Source organism: Crocodylus porosus, unplaced genomic scaffold (genome assembly GCF_001723895.1).
Source record: "Crocodylus porosus isolate Cpor-Errol unplaced genomic scaffold, CroPor_comp1, whole genome shotgun sequence".
NCBI lineage: Eukaryota > Metazoa > Chordata > Crocodylia > Crocodylidae > Crocodylus > Crocodylus porosus.
Window position 1 is genome coordinate 65,596,558 of NW_017728947.1, and position 7,377 is coordinate 65,603,934.

At 40.2% G+C, this 7,377-nt stretch overlaps 1 long non-coding RNA gene across 2 annotated transcripts in view; it reads left to right on the forward strand.

Annotated features, from left to right (window-relative positions):
- LOC109321610 overlaps positions 1-7,377 on the forward strand; it is a 61,768-nt gene that overhangs the window by 35,639 nt on the left and 18,752 nt on the right. Inside the window, exons 2-3 of one of the 2 annotated variants that reach the window (XR_002104105.1) lie at positions 613-741; positions 6,604-7,237. This is a non-coding gene — a long non-coding RNA (uncharacterized LOC109321610). Of the gene's footprint in view, positions 1-612; positions 742-6,603; positions 7,238-7,377 lie in introns of those variants that run through there. The other variant, XR_002104106.1, reaches the window with a different exon arrangement.

The window sequence follows — 7,377 nt, forward strand, 5'->3', positions numbered from 1 at the left end:
CCAAGAGAAGTGGTGCAGGTTTCTACCCTGAGGGTTTTTAAGAGGAGGTTAGATGAACATCTTGCTGGGGTCGTTTGACCCCAGTATTCTTTCCTGCCATGGCAGGGGGTCGGACTAGATGATCTGCTCAGGTCCCTTCTGACCCTCAAAACTATGAAACTATGAAACTATGTCCTCAGGTAAATTTGAGTGGTACATCCCTGGACTCTCATATGTTGTGTAGGAAGTTTTGGTGCCTAATTTGTGACTTCAGAGTCCATTGAGGTTAGAATTAAATACTGACAAACTGCATTGCAACCCCTAAGAGCCTCTGAGGATCTTATCCCAAAGTAACCAAGTTCTCTTCTCTTCTCCCCTGGGGAGTTGTGACCCACAGTTTAAGAATTCCTGCCTTAACCCTTTTTTAAAGATTTCAGAAATTCAGGAAATTTCTTCCAAAGCATAATAATAATTTTACAAGTATAACAAGTGATCTCCCTTAGTGTAATACCGACTTTACTAATACTCTTTTTTGTTTCTCAATCACTGCTGTACTACACAACCCTGAATCTTCTTCCCATTGTGAAATGTATCTGATTAACAATATCAGTCTTATATCTTATCTTTCTGAAGTTGGACATATTACATTTTGAGGATGTAGGGGAATTGAGTTATAGATGTTCTGTGTAACCCCATAAAGATTAATGCACACTGATGAATCACTGACTGTAAGAGCTCCCACTGGACAACAGGATGAAGAAGGTAGGATACTTTGTTATCTGTGGCTATGAGATTATGTTCTAGTTTCACATAATGTGCTATGAAGTAAAGCCATTTAACACTGAAAGGAGTTACTTGCAGAGATGGTGAAGATTAAATACCCAAAAGAGTAAAAAGATCTGGTCAAAATGAAACACACTGAACTACTTCCTTATGAAAAGCAATTATGTAATCTAGCAGACAGTAGGGATTAGAACATAGCAGGTACACTAACCTGAACAATTCTGAGTATATTGTGTGTTTAGTAAGTTGTGTGTCAAGGGCAACCAGCACAGTTTCATTAGGGGCAGGTCATGTCAGACCAACCTGATTGCCTTTTATGATCAGGTCACAAAAGCACTGGATGCAGGAGTTCCAGTGGATGTAATCTTTCTGGACTTCAGCAAGGCCTTTGACACTATCTCCCACCCCATTCTCATTAAAAAACTAGGTGACTGTGGCATTGATGCCTACACAGTCAGATGTATTGCAGATTGGCTGAAGGGTTGTACTTAGAGGGTATTGGTGGATGGGTCTTTTTTGACCTGGAGGGAGGTGGGCAGCGGAGTTCCCCCAGGGCTTGGTCTTTGGGCCTGCGCTGTTCAATTTCTTTATTAGTGACTTGGATGACAGGGTGAAAAGCAGCCTGTTTAAATTTGCTGATGATACAAAGATTTAGGGTAATGTGAGCACGCTAGTAGGGGAGGACAGATTACAGCGGGACCTGGATAGGTTACAGGGGTGGGCTAACGAAACTAGGGTAGGTTTCAATACTGACAAGTTCAGGGTGCTGCACTTGGGCAGAAGGAACTGGCACCACACTTATAAGCTGGGAAACTCCATTCTCAAGAGCACGGTGGCAGAAAGAGATCTTGGAGTCATGATTGACTCCAAGATGAATATGGGCTGACAATGTGAGGTCACAGTCAGTAGGGCTAACCGTACCTTGTCATGCATCCACAGATGCATCTCTAGCAGGGCCAAAGAGGTGATCCTCCCCCTCTATGAGACACTGGTCAGGCCGCAGCTGGAGTACTGTGTCCAGTTCTGTGCGCCCCACTTCAGAAGGGATGCAGACAACATGGAGAGGGTCCAGAGGAGGGCCACTCGCATCATCTGGGGACAATAGGGAAGACCCTACAATGAGAAACTGCGAGACCTGAACCTGTTTGGCCTTCACAAATTAAGGCTGAGGGGGGGACCTGGTGGCTGTCTATAAACTCACTAGGAGGAACCAGCAAGGTTTGGGAGAGACTTTGCTCCACCTAGCACTCTCCCCGCCACCCCCGGGTAACACGGAATAATGACCACAAGATGTTAGAGAGTAGGTTTAGACTAGACATCTGAAGGCACTACTTCACAGTCAGGGCTAGGATTTAGAACCAACTTCCAAGGGAAGTGGTGATGGCTCTTACCCTGGGGGTCTTTATGAAGAGGCTTGACATCTACCTGGCTGGGATCATTTGAGCCTAGTTTTCTCTCCTGCCCAGGCTGCGGGGTCAGACTTGATGATCTGCAAGGTCCCTTCCGACCCTACTTCTATGAATCTATGAATCTATAATCCATACAGACTGTCAGTGGCCTGAGTCTTTTTACAAAAGCAACAGTGTGTGTCTGCATGATAAGCTTTACTACACAGTAGACTAATATACAGTGCAGTAAAGCATCACTGTGTAACCATGTGGTAGGTTACTGTGCAGTAAAATAGGCTAATGTGCAGTTATCTACTATTTGACTATAGAGGTAGTAGATTAAATGTGCATTAGCAACTGTGTAGTAGGGCATGTGTAGATGCTGGTCAGGAGGGGACCCACTGCTGCTTGGCTAAGCCCAATGTAGTTCAAGCTGTGCTGGCTGCAGGGACATTCTTCCAGCTAGGTTAGAGTACCTGCTATGTGCTAATCCCTACTGTCCACTAGATTACATAATTGCCTTTCAGCAGCCCCCTGTCCCTTGCCAACCCGGGGCTGGCACCTGGAGAAGCCTGGAACGCCCCCTGGCTGCTGAAACAGGGCAGAGCAAGGCAGGTGGGCAAAACATCCTGGGTGTTACGTGCTCCAGATGGGAGCAAATTTGCTCCCAAGATGGTGCACATGTAGACCCTTTTCTTTTTTAAAGCTCAGTAATTTTACTGGGCATTAATAGCACATGTAGACAGACCTAGAATGTCACTGTGTAATATATTTCTTCCTTATTTGTTTTGTGACATTTGGTGGGTAAATATGGAGCAAGGATAGGAAAAAGTAAATAATATATTGATTTGTTACATTAGTTCTCTTGGCTGTCAGATCATCTTTCTTGCTGTCTTAATTCCTCATGAGAAGAGACTACAGCAGGGTTATATTTTCAGATTCTTGTAGTCTTTTAAGGATTTTTCCCCCCTTCTCAGTATAGTGTTTAGGAAAGGGGAAAAATAGAGCATAAAGATCTTTTAATGAAGAAAAATCTTCCCTCAAAATATAGGGCCATTTGGGATAGCCTACTGCATTGTCAAACATAACAATCGGATGTTAAATTGTGATTCCTCCTAACTCCACTATTACCTTTCTGTAAATTGAAAAATCTATGATTTTTTTTGAAGTCAGCTATAGTAACATATAATGACAAAAGTTTCCAATCTAAAATAAAAGGTATTCTCAGGAGCCTTACAGATTCTGTGTTATGTCCCATAGTAAACAAAGAAGGGGGGTAAGGAGAGAGGGGTACAGATGAGGCTTCAAGAGTAGCCAGGATTTTCTGGCATATTCAGTACTACTGCCGAATCTCCCTTCTGTTAGACCTCCTACAAGATAAGTGAAGAGATACCACAGGTCATGTAGGAAGAATGTAAACAGTTTATACACTTGCCCAGCTAATTCTTGTAACTACAGCACTTATGCAGTGTCATAGCATACACAGACTATGATTGACACGTAGAAGTTTACAATGTCTAGTGTTACAGTATTCCAAAAGTGCCAGACTCATTTCAGTATGGTAGAAAGTAAGATTTGCTCTAATGGAGATAGGCTGTTACTAATAGCTTACTTTAATTTTTCTGTGTTTCATCTCAAAATGCACTTTCATATTTGTCTAAGTCCTTGAAACTGGAAAAACAGGGTTTTTTTCCATGTAGGTACACTACAAATACTAGTTGAAAATACGCATCCACTGCTACTCTCTCGGAGATAACACTCAATGTAAAGCATAAAAAAGATCATCTAAAAATATGACAGAAAGTTGCTTAAAATAAGTTCAAATTTTCTTTTTAACACGTGGTACGATGAGATGAGAACTTGTACAAGTACCTTAGGCTCAGAAATAGATAAGGTAGTGTAACTTTACCGTTACCAAGCTGCCATGAGAACAGTCATCCATTTTCATTATGCCATAATGTTATAGGGTTTGAAAACATTGGTTGGCTGAGGCAATGCTGCTCTGTCAAGATGAAATTATGTTCAAAGTACCCAAAGGAGGAATATAGATTTAGAGGAAATTCAGGATAACAGACCTAACTCATTTTCTAGTGTCAGTTCTCCTTCCAGCTTCAAAGCTTCTAGCTTTACTGGACATATTCACCAAATTGCATATAAACAGAATGGAAAACGACAGACTGAAGTATTCCTACTATTCTCACTCAAGTGAAAACATTAAGATTCTCCCCACTGCAGGTTCATATTTACTCAGTTACATTAGCAGAGCAAATTTAGAGACTGGAAAACCTGGAAAACCCCAGGCATTCATAAAATGCCACTTTACTCATTGTTCCTGTTCAGGACCAGAGATGATGATCCGTATTTAAATGTGTGTGAAGAGTCTCCCTAGCTCCCTATATGTAGTCACTGGAACACAGGAATTGCTTCTATTTTGTTTTTGTAACTTTTCATATTAGCACATATGGGAGAGAGATGTAGACTTTTTCTGTTCCTTCATGCTTTGGCCTTTTATATGGACTGAGATCATGCAAGGAAGCATAACTCACTACACACGAGCACCTGAGAAAGGCTCATGCATTTCTGAAGGTGATGCCTTTTTGAAAGATGCCAACGGCACTGATACCTACTAATGGATGTTAAGAATAATCCAGCACTACATTTGCATTTGTAAAGGGTTTGTGTAAAACTAGAACCTGTTTGTTTGCAAATTATCCAGTTTTTACACTGCACAGCTAATTTGCATGTGCAAATATTTGATTTGTGGACATAGTGGTGTGTATCAATAAATCACTCTTGAATATGTTACTCCTACACCTTTGTGCTGATTCACAGAGGATATATGCCTTTTCAGAGGTTCCTGGTGGTTTAAGTTTAATGTTAAACTCTAGATGTTCCTAGTTCAGTCACTGGTGGCTTGACTAGAATGACGTGTCACAAAAGCATTTCTGAATAGGATTTTGAAAATGAGGTCTATAACATTTAATGGGCATATGCCTTACTGTGAAAGTTTGTGTGGTATCACATGGTTTATGCTGAAATAAAACTACATACAAATACCACTTTTCACTTTCCAAGCATTTGTATGAACAAAATTTAAAAAATATATAAGCATATTGGCCCAGGGCAAAATAACATGAGCTGATACAGTTTCTGTAATGAACACCAAAAAATTCTGCCTTCCATGTGGATCAAGAAAAACAATTAAGCATGTGCATAATTTTAGTGTGTATATGTTCCTATTGAATTTATTTCAAGGCTCAAAGTTATTGCTAAGCTTAAGTGTTCAGCTGGATCAGAGTCTACCTTTTGAATTCCCACTGGAAATGTCTTCATCTGTGGTTAAGTAAATTTCCACCTGTAAAAAATTGCATCTCAATTTTGCAAAGAATTTGAATCAGGCGTGAAGCATTTTTCTAGGATACATGGAAGTAATTTTTTTCCAACAGTACCAGAATCTAAGTAAAATATCTTGAAGCTAATAGTCTTTTAAATACCCTCTACCTTCAGAAAGTGATTAGGAACAGGAAGTTTTTACATTTTAGTTTTGCTAACGCAATCAAGAAATTATGTCAATGGAGATTATCTCTCTTCTTTTATAACATGGTACATAACAGCTTAAAGCACAAGTGAGACTGTGGTATATGCTCCACGTTGGAGTCCTAGAGATCTACAGCCCAGTTCAGCTAAACTAGCAATGTAAAGTGATTATACTAACTACTACCCACTTGTACTGTATCTTATAATTAATTACCTGTTCTCATGGGCATCCAGGACCACACATTATACATTGAGATTCAGGCAGCATTTTTAATCTTCTTATGCAAACTTTGGTTTCTTTGTGCATTTGCTTGAAGTGATAGCCCAGAAGATCTTCCTTCTTCCTTAGCATTTACCACTAATAAGCTCCTGCTAAGTTTGTGACACAAAGCACAATGCACCTTAAGCCTCTGATACTACTTGACTGTGTATGAGTCCTCAAGCAATATCTCTCACTCTTGGTCCCTAACTGGTACATTGCATTGGAATTTCTTGTCTTGTCACCTCTTTACCTTCAAAAATCCAGGTGAGAAACACATGGAGAATGATAAAAGCCCTACAAGAGGGAGCTCTTGTTTTCTCTCTCTTTCTTTGCTTCACTTTCTGCATCTAGAAATTCATAATTGTATTTATTCACCTATTTTCTGAGGAACTGTAATTCTTCATTAAGAAACATTTGCAGAGTTCTTTTATTTCCTTGTAAAGAATGTCCTGTAGAACTAAAAAGTAATACTGTTTTCACAGGATACAGACAGACACTATTAATTAGTTACACATCTAAAGAATAAACATTTTGTTCCATGGCAAACTGTGAGCAGACAGATGTACATAGCTGCTGACCCACAGAAGATCTGGCCCAAGTGTCCTGGAAAAAATATGCCAGGAAAGAAAAAAAAAAAATTTTTTTTTTTTCCAGAACATCACAATAGAGATTGATACATTTGTCACTGCACAGCAAAAAACAGGGCAGCTGGTCTGCTAGACATCTTACAGTAACCCACTCCTGCTGCCTCTTCTGCTATTCTTGAACATGGTACAGCTGCTTTTCCACTTGGGGAGGTACTTTATTGTCTGGAGGTGACAACTCACAAGTACTCTTGCCCATCTATTTATTATCCACTGTGATGCCTTGCCAATCCCATCATGCTCACTAACTATGTACTTTAGGATATATTTTTATCAATCACTTCCACTCATACCTTCAAGCACAGCACCAGCTGGAATCACTAGGAATGAAGTGTTAGTGCACATACGGCAATCAAGTGGTCTTCAAGTGAATTTGCCAGAGAAATGGCAGCCTGTGGTTACAATCCTGACTGCCAGCAATACCATTGCAGATCAAGGTACTGAAGTTGTGCTACAAGTGGGTCAATGATGCCAACCACAGTTTTGTGCATACGTGTGAACTTTCTTTGAGGAGCTGTCCTAACAACCTAGTGTTGAGCTAAAGTTAATTTCCCTTTATATACTCTTGATATTGCCTTTATAATATTCTTTATTGCTTTGTTAATTATTATTGTATAACCAATATCCATTTTAGTTAAATAACTGTGTAACTTAGCATTAGTTGAGAATCCATTTTGATTTTTACATTTCATAGACATCATCAGGGCTGGAAGGGACCTCGAGAGATCATTGAGTCCAGCCCCCTGCCCAAAGGGCAGGAAGTCAGCTGGGGTCACAGGATCCC